Source organism: Anomaloglossus baeobatrachus, chromosome 4 (genome assembly GCF_048569485.1).
Source record: "Anomaloglossus baeobatrachus isolate aAnoBae1 chromosome 4, aAnoBae1.hap1, whole genome shotgun sequence".
NCBI classification, from domain to species: domain Eukaryota; kingdom Metazoa; phylum Chordata; class Amphibia; order Anura; family Aromobatidae; genus Anomaloglossus; species Anomaloglossus baeobatrachus.
This window is the reverse complement of record NC_134356.1, coordinates 646,021,665-646,041,878: the sequence shown is the minus strand read 5'-3', so window position 1 is coordinate 646,041,878 and position 20,214 is coordinate 646,021,665. Positions and strand designations below refer to the sequence as shown.

At 38.9% G+C, this 20,214-nt stretch overlaps 16 non-coding genes across 16 annotated transcripts; all 16 read right to left on the bottom strand.

Annotated features, from left to right (window-relative positions):
- Positions 1 to 237: 237 nt before the first annotated feature.
- On the bottom strand, positions 238 to 309 carry TRNAE-CUC (transfer RNA glutamic acid (anticodon CUC)). The gene has a single exon. It is a non-coding gene; the product is annotated as a tRNA-Glu (tRNA).
- A 2,276-nt stretch (positions 310 to 2,585) lies between these two features.
- Positions 2,586 to 2,657, bottom strand: TRNAE-CUC (transfer RNA glutamic acid (anticodon CUC)). Its single transcript has one exon. It is a non-coding gene; the product is annotated as a tRNA-Glu (tRNA).
- An 871-nt stretch (positions 2,658 to 3,528) lies between these two features.
- On the bottom strand, positions 3,529 to 3,600 carry TRNAE-CUC (transfer RNA glutamic acid (anticodon CUC)). The gene has a single exon. It is a non-coding gene; the product is annotated as a tRNA-Glu (tRNA).
- Positions 3,601 to 6,331: 2,731 nt separating this feature from the next.
- Positions 6,332 to 6,403, bottom strand: TRNAE-CUC (transfer RNA glutamic acid (anticodon CUC)). The gene has a single exon. It is a non-coding gene; the product is annotated as a tRNA-Glu (tRNA).
- An 866-nt stretch (positions 6,404 to 7,269) lies between these two features.
- Positions 7,270 to 7,341, bottom strand: TRNAE-CUC (transfer RNA glutamic acid (anticodon CUC)). Its single transcript has one exon. It is a non-coding gene; the product is annotated as a tRNA-Glu (tRNA).
- An 867-nt stretch (positions 7,342 to 8,208) lies between these two features.
- On the bottom strand, positions 8,209 to 8,280 carry TRNAE-CUC (transfer RNA glutamic acid (anticodon CUC)). Its single transcript has one exon. It is a non-coding gene; the product is annotated as a tRNA-Glu (tRNA).
- Positions 8,281 to 9,147: 867 nt separating this feature from the next.
- Positions 9,148 to 9,219, bottom strand: TRNAE-CUC (transfer RNA glutamic acid (anticodon CUC)). The gene has a single exon. It is a non-coding gene; the product is annotated as a tRNA-Glu (tRNA).
- Positions 9,220 to 10,086: 867 nt separating this feature from the next.
- Positions 10,087 to 10,158, bottom strand: TRNAE-CUC (transfer RNA glutamic acid (anticodon CUC)). The gene has a single exon. It is a non-coding gene; the product is annotated as a tRNA-Glu (tRNA).
- Positions 10,159 to 12,907: 2,749 nt separating this feature from the next.
- TRNAE-CUC (transfer RNA glutamic acid (anticodon CUC)) lies at positions 12,908 to 12,979 on the bottom strand. The gene has a single exon. It is a non-coding gene; the product is annotated as a tRNA-Glu (tRNA).
- Positions 12,980 to 13,846: 867 nt separating this feature from the next.
- On the bottom strand, positions 13,847 to 13,918 carry TRNAE-CUC (transfer RNA glutamic acid (anticodon CUC)). Its single transcript has one exon. It is a non-coding gene; the product is annotated as a tRNA-Glu (tRNA).
- Positions 13,919 to 14,778: 860 nt separating this feature from the next.
- Positions 14,779 to 14,850, bottom strand: TRNAE-CUC (transfer RNA glutamic acid (anticodon CUC)). The gene has a single exon. It is a non-coding gene; the product is annotated as a tRNA-Glu (tRNA).
- Positions 14,851 to 15,710: 860 nt separating this feature from the next.
- On the bottom strand, positions 15,711 to 15,782 carry TRNAE-CUC (transfer RNA glutamic acid (anticodon CUC)). Its single transcript has one exon. It is a non-coding gene; the product is annotated as a tRNA-Glu (tRNA).
- An 836-nt stretch (positions 15,783 to 16,618) lies between these two features.
- TRNAE-CUC (transfer RNA glutamic acid (anticodon CUC)) lies at positions 16,619 to 16,690 on the bottom strand. The gene has a single exon. It is a non-coding gene; the product is annotated as a tRNA-Glu (tRNA).
- Positions 16,691 to 17,550: 860 nt separating this feature from the next.
- On the bottom strand, positions 17,551 to 17,622 carry TRNAE-CUC (transfer RNA glutamic acid (anticodon CUC)). Its single transcript has one exon. It is a non-coding gene; the product is annotated as a tRNA-Glu (tRNA).
- Positions 17,623 to 18,482: 860 nt separating this feature from the next.
- TRNAE-CUC (transfer RNA glutamic acid (anticodon CUC)) lies at positions 18,483 to 18,554 on the bottom strand. Its single transcript has one exon. It is a non-coding gene; the product is annotated as a tRNA-Glu (tRNA).
- Positions 18,555 to 19,414: 860 nt separating this feature from the next.
- On the bottom strand, positions 19,415 to 19,486 carry TRNAE-CUC (transfer RNA glutamic acid (anticodon CUC)). Its single transcript has one exon. It is a non-coding gene; the product is annotated as a tRNA-Glu (tRNA).
- Between the last annotated feature and the right edge of the window lie 728 nt (positions 19,487 to 20,214).

Sequence of the window (20,214 nt, the reverse complement as noted above, 5' to 3'; positions counted from 1 at the left end):
CCTGCCTCATTTGAGCTGGAGTTAACAGGTCAATTCAATATACTGAAGATTGTAAGTTTTTTTCCTCAGACGGTATGTAGTTTACTCATTATCTTTGGCAGGAGAGCCTAGAAACTTTACCATTCAGTTCCAATATTCTATGGATAAGTAAGGAAATTTTAGGTCAAATGACAGGCCACAATGGCCAAACAATTGCGTCGGCCTTTGAATGTCGAAACAAGCACAGAAAAATTTGCATTCCCATACCGGGAGTCGAACCCGGGCCGCCTGGGTGAGAACCAGGAATCCTAACCACTAGACCATATGGGAAATGTTGTGCTGTGTAGTCGATGATGTGGAAAAAAAGAACTTTATTTCTTTGAGTAAGCAACTTCTGCACGTTTGCAACAGAAGCTTTACTTGTTAGCACAATAGGTGGCGCGTCAATCTCAAACTCTTAAGGTCATGATTGTGATTCTCACACGTGGCACTTTTCTTTGGAGATTTTGTCTCCATCTTGTCTAGAGAGCCACATTTGTTTCCACTGAGTACCAAAAATCAACAATAATATATTGAGGGGTTTGAGTCTCTTGACACCAAGTATTTGGAAGTCGAAGGTAAGAATGATTTCCGATATGAGCTCAAATGGCTTTTTGTGCAAAAGAATGGAATGAATGGCTAAAAGCTCTTGTGGTCAGCATTTTTTGCTGCAAAGAGCAATTTTAATCTAAACTAACTTTGTCTGCAAGGTATGTGTCGACCTTTGAATGCAGGAACTATTGCAGAAAAAAGTGGCACTCCCCTATCGGGAATTAAACCAGTAAACTAAGAAAACTGCTTGCTAATTAATATGGGATATTCCACAGAGTTGCAGAAAACATATAGGGTTTAAAAAAAAAAAAAAAAAAAAAAAAGAGTGTTGCCTTCACGAAAAAGCTGTTTTTCATTTTAGTAGTTGAATCCTGCCTCATTTGAGCTGGAGTTCATAGTATCATAGTATCATAGTTTTTAAGGTTGAAGGGAGACTCTAAGTCCATCTAGTTCAACCTGTAGGCTAACATGTTGATCCAGAGGAAGGCAAAAAAACCCCAATGTGGCAAACAAGTTCCAATGGGGAAAAAATTTCCTTCCTGACTCCACATCCGGCAATCAGACTAGTTCCCTGGATCAATACCCTGTCATAAAATCTAATATACATAACTGGTAATATTACATTTTTCAAGAAAGGCGTCCAGGCTCTGCTTAAATGTTAGTAGTGAATCACTCATTACAACATCATGTGGCAGAGAGTTCCATAGTCTCACTGCTCGTACAGTAAAGAATCCTCGTCTGTGATTATGATTAAACCTTCTTTCCTCAAGACGTAGTGGATGCCCCCGTGTTCCAGTCGCAGGCCTTGGTGTAAAAAGATCTTTGGAAAGGTCTCTGTACTGTCCCCTCATATATTTATACATTGTGATTAGATCCCCCCTAAGCCTTCGTTTTTCCAAACTAAATAACCCCAAGTTTAATAACCTGTCTTGGTATTGCAGCCCACCCATTCCTCTAATAATCTTGGTGGCTCTTCTCTGCACCCTCTCCAGTTCAGCTATGTCCTTCTTATATATCGGTGACCAGAATTGTACACAGTATTCTAAGTGTGGTCGCACTAGTGACTTGTACAGAGGTAGAACTATATTTTTTTCATGAACACTTATACCTCTTTTAATACATCCCATTATTTTATTAGCCCTGGCAGCAGCTGCCTGACACTGTCCACTAAAGTGAAGTTTACCATCCACCAATACACCCAAGTCTTTTTCTGTGTCTGTTTTACCCAGTGTTCTACGATTAAGTACATAATCATAAATGTTATTTCCTCTACCCAAGTGCATGACCTTACATTTATCTACATTAAACTTCAATTGCCACTTCTCAGCCCAATCCTCCAATTTACATAAATCTCCCTGTAATATAAAATTATCCTCCTCTGTATTGATTACCCTGCAGAGTTTAGTATCATCTGCAAATATTGAAATTCTACTCCGCATGCCCCCAACAAGGTCATTTATAAATATGTTGAAAAGAAGTGGGCCCAATACTGACCCCTGTGGTACCCCACTATGAACTGAGACCCAGTCCGAGTACGTACCATTAATAACCACCCTTTGTTTCCTATCACTTAGCCAGTTTTTAACCCAGTTACACATATTTTCCCCTATCCCCATTATTCTCATTTTATGTACCAACCTTTTGTGTGGCACCGTATCAAAAGCTTTTGAAAAGTCCATATACACAACATCCACTGCATTTCCCTGGTCCAGACTTGAACTTACCTCTTCATAGAAGCTGATCAAATTAGTTTGACAGGATCGATCCCTCATAAACCCATGTTGATACTCTGTCATAAGGTTATTTTTCTTGTTAACAGGTCAATTCAATATACTGAAGATTGTAAGTTTTTTCCTCAGACGGTATGTAGTTTACTCATTATCTTTGGCAGGAGAGCCTAGAAACTTTACCATTCAGTTCCAATATTCTATGGATAAGTAAGGAAATTTTAGGTCAAATGACAGGCCACAATGGCCAAACAATTGAATGTCGAAACAAGCACAGAAAAATTTGCATTCCCATACCGGGAGTCGAACCCGGGCCGCCTGGGTGAGAACCAGGAATCCTAACCGCTAGACCATATGGGAAATGTTGTGCTGTGTAGTCGATGATGTGGAAAAAAAGAACTTTATTTCTTTGAGTAAGCAACTTCTGCACGTTTGCAACAGAAGCTTTCCTTGTTAGCACAATAGGTGGCGCGTCAATCTCAAACTCTTAAGGTCATGATTGTGATTCTCACACGTGGCACTTTTCTTTGGAGATTTTGTCTCCATCTTGTCTAGAGAGCCACATTTGTTTCCACTGAGTACCAAAAATCAACAATAATATATTGAGGGGTTTGAGTCTCTTGACACCAAGTATTTGGAAGTCGAAGGTAAGAATGATTTCCGATATGAGCTCAAATGGCTTTTTGTGCAAAAGAATGGAATGAATGGCTAAAAGCTCTTGTGGTCAGCATTTTTTGCTGCAAAGAGCAATTTTAATCTAAACTAACTTTGTCTGCAAGGTATGTGTCGACCTTTGAATGCAGGAACTATTGCAGAAAAAAGTGGCACTCCCCTATCGGGAATTGAACCAGTAAACTAAGAAAACTGCTTGCTAATTAATATGGGATATTCCACAGAGTTGCAGAAAACATATAGGGTTTAAAAAAAAAAAAAAAAAAAAAAAAAAAAGAGTGTTGCCTTCACTAAAAAGCTGTTTTTCATTTTAGTAGTTGAATCCTGCCTCATTTGAGCTGGAGTTAACAGGTCAATTCAATATACTGAAGATTGTAAGTTTTTTCCTTAGACGGTATGTAGTTTACTCATTATCTTTGGCAGGAGAGCCTAGAAACTTTACCATTCAGTTCCAATATTCTATGAATAAGTAAGGAAATTTTAGGTCAAATGACAGGCCACAATGGCCAACCAATTGCGTCGGCCTTTGAATGTCGAAACAAGCACAGAAAAAATTGCATTCCCATACCGGGAGTCGAACCCGGGCCGCCTGGGTGAGAACCAGGAATCCTAACCGCTAGACCATATGGGAAATGTTGTGCTGTGTAGTCGATGATGTGGAAAAAAAGAACTTTATTTCTTTGAGTAAGCAACTTCTGCACGTTTGCAACAGAAGCTTTCCTTGTTAGCACAATAGGTGGCGCGTCAATCTCAAACTCTTAAGGTCATGATTTTGATTCTCACACGTGGCACTTTTCTTTGGAGATTTTGTCTCCATCTTGTCTAGAGAGCCACATTTGTTTCCACTGAGTACCAAAAATCAACAATAATATATTGAGGGGTTTGAGTCTCTTGACACCAAGTATTTGGAAGTCGAAGGTAAGAATGATTTCCGATATGAGCTCAAATGGCTTTTTGTGCAACAGAATGGAATGAATGGCTAAAAGCTCTTGTTGTCAGCATTTTTCGCTGCAAAGAGCAATTTTAATCTAAACTAACTTTGTCTGCAAGGTATGTGTCGACCTTTGAATGCAGGAACTATTGCAGAAAAAAGTGGCACTCCCCTATCAGGAATTGAACCAGTAAACTAAGAAAACTGCTTGCTAATTAATATGGGATATTCCACAGAGTTGCAGAAAACATATAGGGTTTAAAAAAAAAAAAAAAGAGTGTTGCCTTCACGAAAAAGCTGTTTTTCATTTTAGTAGTTGAATCCTGCCTCATTTGAGCTGGAGTTAACAGGTCAATTCAATATACTGAAGATTGTAAGTTTTTTCCTCAGACGGTATGTAGTTTACTCATTATCTTTGGCAGGAGAGCCTAGAAACTTTACCATTCAGTTCCAATATTCTATGGATAAGTAAAGAAATTTTAGGTCAAACGACAGGCCACAATGGCCAACCAATTGCGTCGGCCTTTGAATGTCGAAACAAGCACAGAGAAATTTGCATTCCCATACCGGGAGTCGAACCCGGGCCGCCTGGGTGAGAACCAGGACTCCTAACCGCTAGACCATATGGGAAATGTTGTGCTGTGTAGTCGATGATGTGGAAAAAAAGAACTTTATTTCTTTGAGTAAGCAACTTCTGCACGTTTGCAACAGAAGCTTTCCTTGTTAGCACAATAGGTGGCGCGTCAATCTCAAACTCTTAAGGTCATGATTGTGATTCTCACACGTGGCACTTTTCTTTGGAGATTTTGTCTCCATCTTGTCTAGAGAGCCACATTTGTTTCCACTGAGTACCAAAAATCAACAATAATATATTGAGGGGTTTGAGTCTCTTGACACCAAGTATTTGGAAGTCGAAGGTAAGAATGATTTCCGATATGAGCTCAAATGGCTTTTTGTGCAACAGAATGGAATGAATGGCTAAAAGCTCTTGTTGTCAGCATTTTTCGCTGCAAAGAGCAATTTTAATCTAAACTAACTTTGTCTGCAAGGTATGTGTCGACCTTTGAATGCAGGAACTATTGCAGAAAAAAGTGGCACTCCCCTATCAGGAATTGAACCAGTAAACTAAGAAAACTGCTTGCTAATTAATATGGGATATTCCACAGAGTTGCAGAAAACATATAGGGTTTTAAAAAAAAAAAAAAAAAAGAGTGTTGCCTTCACTAAAAAGCTGTTTTTCATTTTAGTAGTTGAATCCTGCCTCATTTGAGCTGGAGTTAACAGGTCAATTCAATATACTGAAGATTGTAAGTTTTTTCCTCAGACGGTATGTAGTTTACTCATTATCTTTGGCAGGAGAGCCTAGAAACTTTACCATTCAGTTCCAATATTCTATGGATAAGTAAAGAAATTTTAGGTCAAACGACAGGCCACAATGGCCAACCAATTGCGTCGGCCTTTGAATGTCGAAACAAGCACAGAGAAATTTGCATTCCCATACCGGGAGTCGAACCCGGGCCGCCTAGGTGAGAACCAGGACTCCTAACCGCTAGACCATATGGGAAATGTTGTGCTGTGTAGTCGATGATGTGGAAAAAAAGAACTTTATTTCTTTGAGTAAGCAACTTCTGCACGTTTGCAACAGAAGCTTTCCTTGTTAGCACAATAGGTGGCGCGTCAATCTCAAACTCTTAAGGTCATGATTGTGATTCTCACACGTGGCACTTTTCTTTGGAGATTTTGTCTCCATCTTGTCTAGAGAGCCACATTTGTTTCCACTGAGTACCAAAAATCAACAATAATATATTGAGGGGTTTGAGTCTCTTGACACCAAGTATTTGGAAGTCGAAGGTAAGAATGATTTCCGATATGAGCTCAAATGGCTTTTTGTGCAACAGAATGGAATGAATGGCTAAAAGCTCTTGTTGTCAGCATTTTTCGCTGCAAAGAGCAATTTTAATCTAAACTAACTTTGTCTGCAAGGTATGTGTCGAATTTGAATGCAGGAACAATTGCAGAAAAAAGTGGCACTCCCCTATCAGGTATTGAACCAGTAAACTAAGAAAACTGCTTGCTAATTAATATGGGATATTCCACAGAGTTGCAGAAAACATATAGGGTTTAAAAAAAAAAAAAAAAAAAAAAAAAGAGTGTTGCCTTCACTAAAAAGCTGTTTTTCATTTTAGTAGTTGAATCCTGCCTCATTTGAGCTGGAGTTAACAGGTCAATTCAATATACTGAAGATTGTAAGTTTTTTCCTCAGACGGTATGTAGTTTACTCATTATCTTTGGCAGGAGAGCCTAGAAACTTTACCATTCAGTTCCAATATTCTATGGATAAGTAAGGAAATTTTAGGTCAAATGACAGGCCACAATGGCCAAACAATTGCGTCGGCCTTTGAATGTCGAAACAAGCACAGAAAAATTTGCATTCCCATACCGGGAGTCGAACCCGGGCCGCCTGGGTGAGAACCAGGAATCCTAACCGCTAGACCATATGGGAAATGTTGTGCTGTGTAGTCGATGATGTGGAAAAAAAGAACTTTATTTCTTTGAGTAAGCAACTTCTGCACGTTTGCAACAGAAGCTTTCCTTGTTAGCACAATAGGTGGCGCGTCAATCTCAAACTCTTAAGGTCATGATTGTGATTCTCACACGTGGCACTTTTCTTTGGAGATTTTGTCTCCATCTTGTCTAGAGAGCCACATTTGTTTCCACTGAGTACCAAAAATCAACAATAATATATTGAGGGGTTTGAGTCTCTTGACACCAAGTATTTGGAAGTCGAAGGTAAGAATGATTTCCGATATGAGCTCAAATGGCTTTTTGTGCAACAGAATGGAATGAATGGCTAAAAGCTCTTGTTGTCAGCATTTTTCGCTGCAAAGAGCAATTTTAATCTAAACTAACTTTGTCTGCAAGGTATGTGTCGACCTTTGAATGCAGGAACTATTGCAGAAAAAAGTGGCACTCCCCTATCAGGAATTGAACCAGTAAACTAAGAAAACTGCTTGCTAATTAATATGGGATATTCCACAGAGTTGCAGAAAACATATAGGGTTTTAAAAAAAAAAAAAAAAAAAAAAGAGTGTTGCCTTCACTAAAAAGCTGTTTTTCATTTTAGTAGTTGAATCCTGCCTCATTTGAGCTGGAGTTAACAGGTCAATTCAATATACTGAAGATTGTAAGTTTTTTCCTCAGACGGTATGTAGTTTACTCATTATCTTTGGCAGGAGAGCCTAGAAACTTTACCATTCAGTTCCAATATTCTATGGATAAGTAAGGAAATTTTAGGTCAAATGACAGGCCACAATGGCCAAACAATTGCGTCGGCCTTTGAATGTCGAAACAAGCACAGAAAAATTTGCATTCCCATACCGGGAGTCGAACCCGGGCCGCCTGGGTGAGAACCAGGAATCCTAACCGCTAGACCATATGGGAAATGTTGTGCTGTGTAGTCGATGATGTGGAAAAAAAGAACTTTATTTCTTTGAGTAAGCAACTTCTGCACGTTTGCAACAGAAGCTTTCCTTGTTAGCACAATAGGTGGCGCGTCAATCTCAAACTCTTAAGGTCATGATTGTGATTCTCACACGTGGCACTTTTCTTTGGAGATTTTGTCTCCATCTTGTCTAGAGAGCCACATTTGTTTCCACTGAGTACCAAAAATCAACAATAATATATTGAGGGGTTTGAGTCTCTTGACACCAAGTATTTGGAAGTCGAAGGTAAGAATGATTTCCGATATGAGCTCAAATGGCTTTTTGTGCAACAGAATGGAATGAATGGCTAAAAGCTCTTGTTGTCAGCATTTTTCGCTGCAAAGAGCAATTTTAATCTAAACTAACTTTGTCTGCAAGGTATGTGTCGACCTTTGAATGCAGGAACTATTGCAGAAAAAAGTGGCACTCCCCTATCAGGAATTGAACCAGTAAACTAAGAAAACTGCTTGCTAATTAATATGGGATATTCCACAGAGTTGCAGAAAACATATAGGGTTTTAAAAAAAAAAAAAAAAAAAAAAAGAGTGTTGCCTTCACTAAAAAGCTGTTTTTCATTTTAGTAGTTGAATCCTGCCTCATTTGAGCTGGAGTTAACAGGTCAATTCAATATACTGAAGATTGTAAGTTTTTTCCTCAGACGGTATGTAGTTTACTCATTATCTTTGGCAGGAGAGTCTAGAAACTTTACCATTCAGTTCCAATATTCTATGGATAAGTAAGGAAATTTTAGGTCAAATGACAGGCCACAATGGCCAAACAATTGCGTCGGCCTTTGAATGTCGAAACAAGCACAGAAAAATTTGCATTCCCATACCGGGAGTCGAACCCGGGCCGCCTGGGTGAGAACCAGGAATCCTAACCGCTAGACCATATGGGAAATGTTGTGCTGTGTAGTCGATGATGTGGAAAAAAAGAACTTTATTTCTTTGAGTAAGCAACTTCTGCACGTTTGCAACAGAAGCTTTCCTTGCTAGCACAATAGGTGGCGCGTCAATCTCAAACTCTTAAGGTCATGATTGTGATTCTCACACGTGTCACTTTTCTTTGGAGATTTTGTCTCCATCTTGTCTAGAGAGCCACATTTGTTTCCACTGAGTACCAAAAATCAACAATAATATATTGAGGGGTTTGAGTCTCTTGACACCAAGTATTTGGAAGTCGAAGGTAAGAATGATTTCCGATATGAGCTCAAATGGCTTTTTGTGCAACAGAATGGAATGAATGGCTAAAAGCTCTTGTTGTCAGCATTTTTCGCTGCAAAGAGCAATTTTAATCTAAACTAACTTTGTCTGCAAGGTATGTGTCGACCTTTGAATGCAGGAACAATTGCAGAAAAAAGTGGCACTCCCCTATCAGGAATTGAACCAGTAAACTAAGAAAACTGCTTGCTAATTAATATGGGATATTCCACAGAGTTGCAGAAAACATATAGGGTTTTAAAAAAAAAAAAAAAAAAAAAAAGAGTGTTGCCTTCACTAAAAAGCTGTTTTTTATTTTAGTAGTTGAATCCTGCCTCATTTGAGCTGGAGTTAACAGGTCAATTCAATATACTGAAGATTGTAAGTTTTTTCCTCAGACGGTATGTAGTTTACTCATTATCTTTGGCAGGAGAGCCTAGAAACTTTACCATTCAGTTCCAATATTCTATGGATAAGTAAGGAAATTTTAGGTCAAATGACAGGCCACAATGGCCAAACAATTGCGTCGGCCTTTGAATGTCGAAACAAGCACAGAAAAATTTGCATTCCCATACCGGGAGTCGAACCCGGGCCGCCTGGGTGAGAACCAGGAATCCTAACCGCTAGACCATATGGGAAATGTTGTGCTGTGTAGTCGATGATGTGGAAAAAAAGAACTTTATTTCTTTGAGTAAGCAACTTCTGCACGTTTGCAACAGAAGCTTTCCTTGTTAGCACAATAGGTGGCGCGTCAATCTCAAACTCTTAAGGTCATGATTGTGATTCTCACACGTGGCACTTTTCTTTGGAGATTTTGTCTCCATCTTGTCTAGAGAGCCACATTTGTTTCCACTGAGTACCAAAAATCAACAATAATATATTGAGGGGTTTGAGTCTCTTGACACCAAGTATTTGGAAGTCGAAGGTAAGAATGATTTCCGATATGAGCTCAAATGGCTTTTTGTGCAACAGAATGGAATGAATGGCTAAAAGCTCTTGTTGTCAGCATTTTTCGCTGCAAAGAGCAATTTTAATCTAAACTAACTTTGTCTGCAAGGTATGTGTCGACCTTTGAATGCAGGAACTATTGCAGAAAAAAGTGGCACTCCCCTATCAGGAATTGAACCAGTAAACTAAGAAAACTGCTTGCTAATTAATATGGGATATTCCACAGAGTTGCAGAAAACATATAGGGTTTTAAAAAAAAAAAAAAAAAAAAAAAGAGTGTTGCCTTCACTAAAAAGCTGTTTTTCATTTTAGTAGTTGAATCCTGCCTCATTTGAGCTGGAGTTAACAGGTCAATTCAATATACTGAAGATTGTAAGTTTTTTCCTCAGACGGTATGTAGTTTACTCATTATCTTTGGCAGGAGAGCCTAGAAACTTTACCATTCAGTTCCAATATTCTATGGATAAGTAAGGAAATTTTAGGTCAAATGACAGGCCACAATGGCCAAACAATTGCGTCGGCCTTTGAATGTCGAAACAAGCACAGAAAAATTTGCATTCCCATACCGGGAGTCGAACCCGGGCCGCCTGGGTGAGAACCAGGAATCCTAACCGCTAGACCATATGGGAAATGTTGTGCTGTGTAGTCGATGATGTGGAAAAAAAGAACTTTATTTCTTTGAGTAAGCAACTTCTGCACGTTTGCAACAGAAGCTTTCCTTGTTAGCACAATAGGTGGCGCGTCAATCTCAAACTCTTAAGGTCATGATTGTGATTCTCACACGTGGCACTTTTCTTTGGAGATTTTGTCTCCATCTTGTCTAGAGAGCCACATTTGTTTCCACTGAGTACCAAAAATCAACAATAATATATTGAGGGGTTTGAGTCTCTTGACACCAAGTATTTGGAAGTCGAAGGTAAGAATGATTTCCGATATGAGCTCAAATGGCTTTTTGTGCAACAGAATGGAATGAATGGCTAAAAGCTCTTGTTGTCAGCATTTTTCGCTGCAAAGAGCAATTTTAATCTAAACTAACTTTGTCTGCAAGGTATGTGTCGAATTTGAATGCAGGAACTATTGCAGAAAAAAGTGGCACTCCCCTATCAGGAATTGAACCAGTAAACTAAGAAAACTGCTTGCTAATTAATATGGGATATTCCACAGAGTTGCAGAAAACATATAGGGTTTTAAAAAAAAAAAAAAAAAAAAAACAAAGAGTGTTGCCTTCCCTAAAAAGCTGTTTTTCATTTTAGTAGTTGAATCCTGCCTCATTTGAGCTGGAGTTAACAGGTCAATTCAATATACTGAAGATTGTAATTTTTTTCCTTAGACGGTATGTAGTTTACTCATTATCTTTGGCAGGAGAGCCTAGAAACTTTACCATTCAGTTCCAATATTCTATGGATAAGTAAGGAAATTTTAGGTCAAATGACAGGCCACAATGGCCAACCAATTGCGTCGGCCTTTGAATGTCGAAACAAGCACAGAAAAATTTGCATTCCCATACCGGGAGTCGAACCCGGGCGGCCTGGGTGAGAACCAGGAATCCTAACCGCTAGACCATATGGGAAATGTTGTGCTGTGTAGTTGATGATGTGGAAAAAAAGAACTTTATTTCTTTGAGTAAGCAACTTCTGCACGTTTGCAACAGAAGCTTTCCTTGTTAGCACAATAGGTGGCGCGTCAATCTCAAACTCTTAAGGTCATGATTGTGATTCTCACACGTGGCACTTTTCTTTGGAGATTTTGTCTCCATCTTGTCTAGAGAGCCACATTTGTTTCCACTGAGTACCAAAAATCAACAATAATATATTGAGGGGTTTGAGTCTCTTGACACCAAGTATTTGGAAGTCGAAGGTAAGAATGATTTCCGATATGAGCTCAAATGGCTTTTTGTGCAACAGAATGGAATGAATGGCTAAAAGCTCTTGTTGTCAGCATTTTTCGCTGCAAAGAGCAATTTTAATCTAAACAAACTTTGTCTGCAAGGTATGTGTCGACCTTTGAATGCAGGAACAATTGCAGAAAAAAGTGGCACTCCCCTATCAGGAATTGAACCAGTAAACTAAGAAAACTGCTTGCTAATTAATATGGGATATTCCACAGAGTTGCAGAAAACATATAGGGTTTTAAAAAAAAAAAAAAAAAAAAAAAGAGTGTTGCCTTCACTAAAAAGCTGTTTTTCATTTTAGTAGTTGAATCCTGCCTCATTTGAGCTGGAGTTAACAGGTCAATTCAATATACTGAAGATTGTAAGTTTTTTCCTCAGACGGTATGTAGTTTACTCATTATCTTTGGCAGGAGAGCCTAGAAACTTTACCATTCAGTTCCAATATTCTATGGATAAGTAAGGAAATTTTAGGTCAAATGACAGGCCACAATGGCCAAACAATTGCGTCGGCCTTTGAATGTCGAAACAAGCACAGAAAAATTTGCATTCCCATACCGGGAGTCGAACCCGGGCCGCCTGGGTGAGAACCTGGAATCCTAACCGCTAGACCATATGGGAAATGTTGTGCTGTGTAGTCGATGATGTGGAAAAAAAGAACTTTATTTCTTTGAGTAAGCAACTTCTGCACGTTTGCAACAGAAGCTTTCCTTGTTAGCACAATAGGTGGCGCGTCAATCTCAAACTCTTAAGGTCATGATTGTGATTCTCACACGTGGCACTTTTCTTTGGAGATTTTGTCTCCATCTTGTCTAGAGAGCCACATTTGTTTCCACTGAGTACCAAAAATCAACAATAATATATTGAGGGGTTTGAGTCTCTTGACACCAAGTATTTGGAAGTCGAAGGTAAGAATGATTTCCGATATGAGCTCAAATGGCTTTTTGTGCAACAGAATGGAATGAATGGCTAAAAGCTCTTGTTGTCAGCATTTTTCGCTGCAAAGAGCAATTTTAATCTAAACAAACTTTGTCTGCAAGGTATGTGTCGACCTTTGAATGCAGGAACAATTGCAGAAAAAAGTGGCACTCCCCTATCAGGAATTGAACCAGTAAACTAAGAAAACTGCTTGCTAATTAATATGGGATATTCCACAGAGTTGCAGAAAACATATAGGGTTTTAAAAAAAAAAAAAAAAAAAAAAAAAGAGTGTTGCCTTCACTAAAAAGCTGTTTTTCATTTTAGTAGTTGAATCCTGCCACATTTGAGCTGGAGTTAACAGGTCAATTCAATATACTGAAGATTGTAAGTTTTTTCCTCAGACGGTATGTAGTTTACTCATTATCTTTGGCAGGAGAGCCTAGAAACTTTACCATTCAGTTCCAATATTCTATGGATAAGTAAGGAAATTTTAGGTCAAATGACAGGCCACAATGGCCAAACAATTGCGTCGGCCTTTGAATGTCGAAACAAGCACAGAAAAATTTGCATTCCCATACCGGGAGTCGAACCCGGGCCGCCTGGGTGAGAACCAGGAATCCTAACCGCTAGACCATATGGGAAATGTTGTGCTGTGTAGTCGATGATGTGGAAAAAAAGAACTTTATTTCTTTGAGTAAGCAACTTCTGCACGTTTGCAACAGAAGCTTTCCTTGTTAGCACAATAGGTGGCGCGTCAATCTCAAACTCTTAAGGTCATGATTGTGATTCTCACACGTGGCACTTTTCTTTGGAGATTTTGTCTCCATCTTGTCTAGAGAGCCACATTTGTTTCCACTGAGTACCAAAAATCAACAATAATATATTGAGGGGTTTGAGTCTCTTGACACCAAGTATTTGGAAGTCGAAGGTAAGAATGATTTCCGATATGAGCTCAAATGGCTTTTTGTGCAACAGAATGGAATGAATGGCTAAAAGCTCTTGTTGTCAGCATTTTTCGCTGCAAAGAGCAATTTTAATCTAAACAAACTTTGTCTGCAAGGTATGTGTCGACCTTTGAATGCAGGAACAATTGCAGAAAAAAGTGGCACTCCCCTATCAGGAATTGAACCAGTAAACTAAGAAAACTGCTTGCTAATTAATATGGGATATTCCACAGAGTTGCAGAAAACATATAGGGTTTTAAAAAAAAAAAAAAAAAAAAAAAGAGTGTTGCCTTCACTAAAAAGCTGTTTTTCATTTTAGTAGTTGAATCCTGCCTCATTTGAGCTGGAGTTAACAGGTCAATTCAATATACAGAAGATTGTAAGTTTTTTCCTCAGACGGTATGTAGTTTACTCATTATCTTTGGCAGGAGAGCCTAGAAACTTTACCATTCAGTTCCAATATTCTATGGATAAGTAAGGAAATTTTAGGTCAAATGACAGGCCACAATGGCCAAACAATTGCGTCGGCCTTTGAATGTCGAAACAAGCACAGAAAAATTTGCATTCCCATACCGGGAGTCGAACCCGGGCCGCCTGGGTGAGAACCAGGAATCCTAACCGCTAGACCATATGGGAAATGTTGTGCTGTGTAGTCGATGATGTGGAAAAAAAGAACTTTATTTCTTTGAGTAAGCAACTTCTGCACGTTTGCAACAGAAGCTTTCCTTGTTAGCACAATAGGTGGCGCGTCAATCTCAAACTCTTAAGGTCATGATTGTGATTCTCACACGTGGCACTTTTCTTTGGAGATTTTGTCTCCATCTTGTCTAGAGAGCCACATTTGTTTCCACTGAGTACCAAAAATCAACAATAATATATTGAGGGGTTTGAGTCTCTTGACACCAAGTATTTGGAAGTCGAAGGTAAGAATGATTTCCGATATGAGCTCAAATGGCTTTTTGTGCAACAGAATGGAATGAATGGCTAAAAGCTCTTGTTGTCAGCATTTTTCGCTGCAAAGAGCAATTTTAATCTAAACTAACTTTGTCTGCAAGGTATGTGTCGACCTTTGAATGCAGGAACTATTGCAGAAAAAAGTGGCACTCCCCTATCAGGAATTGAACCAGTAAACTAAGAAAACTGCTTGATAATTAATATGGGATATTCCACAGAGTTGCAGAAAACATATAGGGTTTTAAAAAAAAAAAAAAAAGAGTGTTGCCTTCACTAAAAAGCTGTTTTTCATTTTAGTAGTTGAATCCTGCCTCATTTGAGCTGGAGTTAACAGGTCAATTCAATATACTGAAGATTGTAAGTTTTTTCCTCAGACGGTATGTAGTTTACTCATTATCTTTGGCAGGAGAGCCTAGAAACTTTACCATTCAGTTCCAATATTCTATGGATAAGTAAGGAAATTTTAGGTCAAATGACAGGCCACAATGGCCAAACAATTGCGTCGGCCTTTGAATGTCGAAACAAGCACAGAAAAATTTGCATTCCCATACCGGGAGTCGAACCCGGGCCGCCTGGGTGAGAACCAGGAATCCTAACCGCTAGACCATATGGGAAATGTTGTGCTGTGTAGTCGATGATGTGGAAAAAAAGAACTTTATTTCTTTGAGTAAGCAACTTCTGCACGTTTGCAACAGAAGCTTTCCTTGTTAGCACAATAGGTGGCGCGTCAATCTCAAACTCTTAAGGTCATGATTGTGATTCTCACACGTGGCACTTTTCTTTGGAGATTTTGTCTCCATCTTGTCTAGAGAGCCACATTTGTTTCCACTGAGTACCAAAAATCAACAATAATATATTGAGGGGTTTGAGTCTCTTGACACCAAGTATTTGGAAGTCGAAGGTAAGAATGATTTCCGATATGAGCTCAAATGGCTTTTTGTGCAACAGAATGGAATGAATGGCTAAAAGCTCTTGTTGTCAGCATTTTTCGCTGCAAAGAGCAATTTTAATCTAAACTAACTTTGTCTGCAAGGTATGTGTCGACCTTTGAATGCAGGAACTATTGCAGAAAAAAGTGGCACTCCCCTATCAGGAATTGAACCAGTAAACTAAGAAAACTGCTTGCTAATTAATATGGGATATTCCACAGAGTTGCAGAAAACATATAGGGTTTTAAAAAAAAAAAAAAAAGAGTGTTGCCTTCACTAAAAAGCTGTTTTTCATTTTAGTAGTTGAATCCTGCCTCATTTGAGCTGGAGTTAACAGGTCAATTCAATATACTGAAGATTGTAAGTTTTTTCCTCAGACGGTATGTAGTTTACTCATTATCTTTGGCAGGAGAGCCTAGAAACTTTACCATTCAGTTCCAATATTCTATGGATAAGTAAGGAAATTTTAGGTCAAATGACAGGCCACAATGGCCAAACAATTGCGTCGGCCTTTGAATGTCGAAACAAGCACAGAAAAATTTGCATTCCCATACCGGGAGTCGAACCCGGGCCGCCTGGGTGAGAACCAGGAATCCTAACCGCTAGACCATATGGGAAATGTTGTGCTGTGTAGTCGATGATGTGGAAAAAAAGAACTTTATTTCTTTGAGTAAGCAACTTCTGCACGTTTGCAACAGAAGCTTTCCTTGTTAGCACAATAGGTGGCGCGTCAATCTCAAACTCTTAAGGTCATGATTGTGATTCTCACACGTGGCACTTTTCTTTGGAGATTTTGTCTCCATCTTGTCTAGAGAGCCACATTTGTTTCCACTGAGTACCAAAAATCAACAATAATATATTGAGGGGTTTGAGTCTCTTGACACCAAGTATTTGGAAGTCGAAGGTAAGAATGATTTCCGATATGAGCTCAAATGGCTTTTTGTGCAACAGAATGGAATGAAATTTTTCGCTGCAAAGAGCAATTTTAATCTAAACTAACTTTGTCTGCAAGGTATGTGTCGACCTTTGAATGCAGGAACTATTGCAGAAAAAAGTGGCACTCCCCTATCAGGAATTGAACCAGTAAACTAAGAAAACTGCTTGCTAATTAATATGGGATATTCCACAGAGTTGCAGAAAACATATAGGGTTTTAAAAAAAAAAAAAAAAGAGTGTTGCCTTCACTAAAAAGCTGTTTTTCATTTTAGTAGTTGAATCCTGCCTCATTTGAGCTGGAGTTAACAGGTCAATTCAATATACTGAAGATTGTAAGTTTTTTCCTCAGACGGTATGTAGTTTACTCATTATCTTTGGCAGGAGAGCCTAGAAACTTTACCATTCAGTTCCAATATTCTATGGATAAGTAAGGAAATTTTAGGTCAAATGACAGGCCACAATGGCCAAACAATTGCGTCGGCCTTTGAATGTCGAAACAAGCACAGAAAAATTTGCATTCCCATACCGGGAGTCGAACCCGGGCCGCCTGGGTGAGAACCAGGAATCCTAACCGCTAGACCATATGGGAAATGTTGTGCTGTGTAGTCGATGATGTGGAAAAAAAGAACTTTATTTCTTTGAGTAAGCAACTTCTGCACGTTTGCAACAGAAGCTTTCCTTGTTAGCACAATAGGTGGCGCGTCAATCTCAAACTCTTAAGGTCATGATTGTGATTCTCACACGTGGCACTTTTCTTTGGAGATTTTGTCTCCATCTTGTCTAGAGAGCCACATTTGTTTCCACTGAGTACCAAAAATCAACAATAATATATTGAGGGGTTTGAGTCTCTTGACACCAAGTATTTGGAAGTCGAAGGTAAGAATGATTTCCGATATGAGCTCAAATGGCTTTTTGTGCAACAGAATGGAATGAATGGCTAAAAGCTCTTGTTGTCAGCATTTTTCGCTGCAAAGAGCAATTTTAATCTAAACTAACTTTGTCTGCAAGGTATGTGTCGACCTTTGAATGCAGGAACTATTGCAGAAAAAAGTGGCACTCCCCTATCAGGAATTGAACCAGTAAACTAAGAAAACTGCTTGCTAATTAATATGGGATATTCCACAGAGTTGCAGAAAACATATAGGGTTTTAAAAAAAAAAAAAAAAGAGTGTTGCCTTCACTAAAAAGCTGTTTTTCATTTTAGTAGTTGAATCCTGCCTCATTTGAGCTGGAGTTAACAGGTCAATTCAATATACTGAAGATTGTAAGTTTTTTCCTCAGACGGTATGTAGTTTACTCATTATCTTTGGCAGGAGAGCCTAGAAACTTTACCATTCAGTTCCAATATTCTATGGATAAGTAAGGAAATTTTAGGTCAAATGACAGGCCACAATGGCCAAACAATTGCGTCGGCCTTTGAATGTCGAAACAAGCACAGAAAAATTTGCATTCCCATACCGGGAGTCGAACCCGGGCCGCCTGGGTGAGAACCAGGAATCCTAACCGCTAGACCATATGGGAAATGTTGTGCTGTGTAGTCGATGATGTGGAAAAAAAGAACTTTATTTCTTTGAGTAAGCAACTTCTGCACGTTTGCAACAGAAGCTTTCCTTGTTAGCACAATAGGTGGCGCGTCAATCTCAAACTCTTAAGGTCATGATTGTGATTCTCACACGTGGCACTTTTCTTTGGAGATTTTGTCTCCATCTTGTCTAGAGAGCCACATTTGTTTCCACTGAGTACCAAAAATCAACAATAATATATTGAGGGGTTTGAGTCTCTTGACACCAAGTATTTGGAAGTCGAAGGTAAGAATGATTTCCGATATGAGCTCAAATGGCTTTTTGTGCAACAGAATGGAATGAATGGCTAAAAGCTCTTGTTGTCAGCATTTTTCGCTGCAAAGAGCAATTTTAATCTAAACTAACTTTGTCTGCAAGGTATGTGTCGACCTTTGAATGCAGGAACTATTGCAGAAAAAAGTGGCACTCCCCTATCAGGAATTGAACCAGTAAACTAAGAAAACTGCTTGCTAATTAATATGGGATATTCCACAGAGTTGCAGAAAACATATAGGGTTTTAAAAAAAAAAAAAAAAGAGTGTTGCCTTCACTAAAAAGCTGTTTTTCATTTTAGTAGTTGAATCCTGCCTCATTTGAGCTGGAGTTAACAGGTCAATTCAATATACTGAAGATTGTAAGTTTTTTCCTCAGACGGTATGTAGTTTACTCATTATCTTTGGCAGGAGAGCCTAGAAACTTTACCATTCAGTTCCAATATTCTATGGATAAGTAAGGAAATTTTAGGTCAAATGACAGGCCACAATGGCCAAACAATTGCGTCGGCCTTTGAATGTCGAAACAAGCACAGAAAAATTTGCATTCCCATACCGGGAGTCGAACCCGGGCCGCCTGGGTGAGAACCAGGAATCCTAACCGCTAGACCATATGGGAAATGTTGTGCTGTGTAGTCGATGATGTGGAAAAAAAGAACTTTATTTCTTTGAGTAAGCAACTTCTGCACGTTTGCAACAGAAGCTTTCCTTGTTAGCACAATAGGTGGCGCGTCAATCTCAAACTCTTAAGGTCATGATTGTGATTCTCACACGTGGCACTTTTCTTTGGAGATTTTGTCTCCATCTTGTCTAGAGAGCCACATTTGTTTCCACTGAGTACCAAAAATCAACAATAATATATTGAGGGGTTTGAGTCTCTTGACACCAAGTATTTGGAAGTCGAAGGTAAGAATGATTTCCGATATGAGCTCAAATGGCTTTTTGTGCAACAGAATGGAATGAATGGCTAAAAGCTCTTGTTGTCAGCATTTTTCGCTGCAAAGAGCAATTTTAATCTAAACTAACTTTGTCTGCAAGGTATGTGTCGACCTTTGAATGCAGGAACTATTGCAGAAAAAAGTGGCACTCCCCTATCAGGAATTGAACCAGTAAACTAAGAAAACTGCTTGCTAATTAATATGGGATATTCCACAGAGTTGCAGAAAACATATAGGGTTTTAAAAAAAAAAAAAAAAGAGTGTTGCCTTCACTAAAAAGCTGTTTTTCATTTTAGTAGTTGAATCCTGCCTCATTTGAGCTGGAGTTAACAGGTCAATTCAATATACTGAAGATTGTAAGTTTTTTCCTCAGACGGTATGTAGTTTACTCATTATCTTTGGCAGGAGAGCCTAGAAACTTTACCATTCAGTTCCAATATTCTATGGATAAGTAAGGAAATTTTAGGTCAAATGACAGGCCACAATGGCCAAACAATTGCGTCGGCCTTTGAATGTCGAAACAAGCACAGAAAAATTTGCATTCCCATACCGGGAGTCGAACCCGGGCCGCCTGGGTGAGAACCAGGAATCCTAACCGCTAGACCATATGGGAAATGTTGTGCTGTGTAGTCGATGATGTGGAAAAAAAGAACTTTATTTCTTTGAGTAAGCAACTTCTGCACGTTTGCAACAGAAGCTTTCCTTGTTAGCACAATAGGTGGCGCGTCAATCTCAAACTCTTAAGGTCATGATTGTGATTCTCACACGTGGCACTTTTCTTTGGAGATTTTGTCTCCATCTTGTCTAGAGAGCCACATTTGTTTCCACTGAGTACCAAAAATCAACAATAATATATTGAGGGGTTTGAGTCTCTTGACACCAAGTATTTGGAAGTCGAAGGTAAGAATGATTTCCGATATGAGCTCAAATGGCTTTTTGTGCAACAGAATGGAATGAAATTTTTCACTGCAAAGAGCAATTTTAATCTAAACTAACTTTGTCTGCAAGGTATGTGTCGACCTTTGAATGCAGGAACTATTGCAGAAAAAAGTGGCACTCCCCTATCAGGAATTGAACCAGTAAACTAAGAAAACTGCTTGCTAATTAATATGGGATATTCCACAGAGTTGCAGAAAACATATAGGGTTTTAAAAAAAAAAAAAAAAGAGTGTTGCCTTCACTAAAAAGCTGTTTTTCATTTTAGTAGTTGAATCCTGCCTCATTTGAGCTGGAGTTAACAGGTCAATTCAATATACTGAAGATTGTAAGTTTTTTCCTCAGACGGTATGTAGTTTACTCATTATCTTTGGCAGGAGAGCCTAGAAACTTTACCATTCAGTT